Here is a 3041-nt window from a genome sequence, read left to right on the forward strand (position 1 = left end):
TGGGGCTGCGTGTGGCAACAGCAGCTGCGGCCCCCCCATTTGTCATACCAGGCAGTGTTTGCCACCGCCGCCTCTGTGGTGCCCAGTGCACGAGCTCCAGGTGGGCAGCAGCAGCCAACACTGCCCGATGTGACAGCTGCCACCGTGCGGACCAGCACAGAACCCAGGCTGGCAGCAGGGCCGGGTTACAAGCTGGTGCTGAGCACGGAGGAAAAGCAGCCCCTCACACATCCCGTGGCCAGCACCCCATGCTGCAGCCACTTGCAGCCCGCGTGGGGCTGCCTGTGCCTGCTCAGGATAGCCCCGTGTGGGCTGCAAGCACCTGCAGCAGGGAGCACCAGCCACAGGGCGGGCAAGGGGCCGCTTTTCCCTGCACTCTGTACCAGCTACTTCCCTGCCAGCAAGCAGGGGGCTGGGGCTGGAGAACACTGGGAGTGAGTGGGCAGGGAGCCAGCAGGAGCATGGGGCCCGCACCGGTGTCCCAGGGCTAGTGCCAGCAGTGCCCAGAGCAGGGTGGCAGGAGCGTGGGGTCCCAGCTGGCAGGAGCTCTATGGAACCGGGCCAGCTCCCCACTCCCCCGGCTGGTGCAGCCCAGTCCGGCTCCACAGACCCCTGCCAGCTTGTGCCCTGCTTTGGGGCCCCACTGGTGCTGGCCCTGGGACATGGGACCAATGTCCCAATGTCTTGGGACCAAAGGCATTGGGACATTGGTCCCAAGGTGGTAACTATGGGGCAGGGCACCTGTCAAGGGACGGGGCACCTGTCAAGGGTTGGGGCTACCCACGCAGCCCTCGACAGCCTGCCAAAACGGGGTAAGCAGCCCTCCGCCTGAAATAATTGCCTGCCCCTGCCTTAGACCAACACAGCTACAACCAACACCCCCAAAATGAAACTAACTGCATTTATTAATTTGCTCCACAAGAACAAAGTCAGCTTGTAAGAGTACCCTCTATCAACTTATGTCCGATTACTTCAATGCAATACTAAGTATTACAAAAAATAAATCAACTTGTTCATTAAAAAATGAAAACAAGGGTGCCTGTAAGTGTGCAGGGACACTGCTCTGACGTGCTGTAATTCGAGTGCCTCAGAGCAGACTTAATTAATAGAGTCTGCTGGAGCACACTTCAGTGGCCTCCGTGTTTCATGCTTCAAAATGGCGGCAGAGGTGCTTTAACTAAAGCTCATTTTGAAGCATGGGCCACTGAATACACAAGATGCTGCAGGTGCTTTAATTAGAGCGGCTCTGGGAGCCACTCTAATTAAAGCGCGCTTTACATGACTACTCCTGAAGCATGTATAAAGATGCTATTTGATAACTAGAAATGAAACATTTTATTTCAGCCATGAAAAAAACTACCCCACTACTTGTCCTAATAAACCAGGGGCCCTGCAACATCAGTGTGTAACAAAATGGAAGTTTTCATTTAAGCAGCACTAGATTTTTGCCATGTTTTATCAAATTATCTTCCCAATTCTCCAATAAGATGCTCAAAGCTTCTGCTATAATTCACAGCTATGCCAAGTAACAACTTATTTTTTGGAAAGTCACCTACCTTGGCCAGGGTATGAACAACAGCAGAGAGAAGAGCACTTGAGTTATTTGCTAGGGAGAACACCATAAACAAGTGTATTTTGAAGGAAAGATAGAACAGGGCACACCCTGCCTTTTCCTGTCAGCAGAAAAGGACCTCAAAGGATTGGGAGAGACAAAATTTTAAACAACTGTTTCCAAGAGTAGAGCATCATGTACTTATCAGCCAGAGAATGATAAGAAAAATAGAACCCATGGCCAAGAACTCTGTATGGTACAAATCCTAACATCTTCCCCACCCTGTGCTTCTTGCAAGGGTATTATTCAGGAAACTGCTGAAGGAATAATTGACTATTAAGAAACTACTCAAAACATGTAACAAACTTTAAAAAAAAAATGAAAAAAATCCTGATGTATTCTTAATGCTGCTATCATGATGTACAAACATTTTTTTTAAATATTAAACTATGAAAACTTGCAATTATTCATGATGAAATGTAAATAGAATGCGCAGAAGTCTGTAATATAGGTTTATAAAAATTGATGTTTATATGTTTTATTATTAGCTAATGCCAAAGTGATGTCAAACACACAACTATTCTTTAGAAAAACAGTGACTATATAACATAATACAGAATACTGTATTAATAAAAGGCTAATAATATTAAGTAACTGCAGTTACTAACCGCTAAATGAAAATTCTTAGGCTACTTGTTTAAAAGGTCAACAAATTGCAAAAAATAAGATGAAATATTGATACGCATGTAATTTTTTCCTCCAGTAACAAAACTTGCAAGAAGTTCTTCAAATCAGGAAGACAAGGTTCCTTGGGTGAATTTGATATCTTTTATTAGACCAACCCAAATGGTTGGAGAATAGTTATTAAGCAAGCTTTTGGGTTCAAAAACCCTTTGTCAGGCTAAGGAAGCTTCAGCAGTTGGTATGTGCTCTTCCTGGATGGAATGAAAAGTAAACAAGCCAGGGGCTGGGCTGGGCTGGGCTGGGCTGGGGAGTCAGTTGCCAGGCAGATTATAATGTATCAAAAATCCAACGTCTATGTTTAGTCCCTGATCTCTAGTATCCAGCAGGTTGATGAAATGGAGCTCATAGGCTCGTCTCTGGGAAGTGTTGTGTAAGTTTCCCTTGAGGATCAGGACTGAGAGATTGGAGAGAGAGTGGCCCTCCTGTGAGAAATGTGCCCCCACCGGTAATTGGGTATTTCTATCTTTGACGGATTTCCGGTGTGCATTCATTCTGGTGCGCAGTTGTTGTTTGGTCTCTCCTACATATCTTCCATCAGGGCATTTGGTGCATTGGATGAGGTATATTACATTTCTGGAGGTGCAGCTGTAAGATCCTGGGATGCGGATGGCTCTGTTGTAGGGTGTAGTAATAGTGGAGGTGGAGGAGATGTGGGGGCAGGTTTTGCATTTCTTGTCCTGGCACGGTCTGGATCCTTTTGGTGTGTTTTGGGCTTGAGGAAGTTTGCTTCTGGTGATGAGGTTGG

At 46.8% G+C, this 3041-nt stretch overlaps 1 long non-coding RNA gene across 1 annotated transcript in view; it reads right to left on the reverse strand.

The window, feature by feature from the left end:
- Positions 1 to 3041, reverse strand: part of LOC102382266 — an 88072-nt gene that overhangs the window by 68415 nt on the left and 16616 nt on the right. The window lies entirely within an intron of this gene.

The sequence above is a fragment of the Alligator sinensis genome, unplaced genomic scaffold, assembly GCF_000455745.1.
Source record: "Alligator sinensis unplaced genomic scaffold, ASM45574v1 scaffold71_1, whole genome shotgun sequence".
In the NCBI taxonomy this organism is placed as follows: domain Eukaryota; kingdom Metazoa; phylum Chordata; order Crocodylia; family Alligatoridae; genus Alligator; species Alligator sinensis.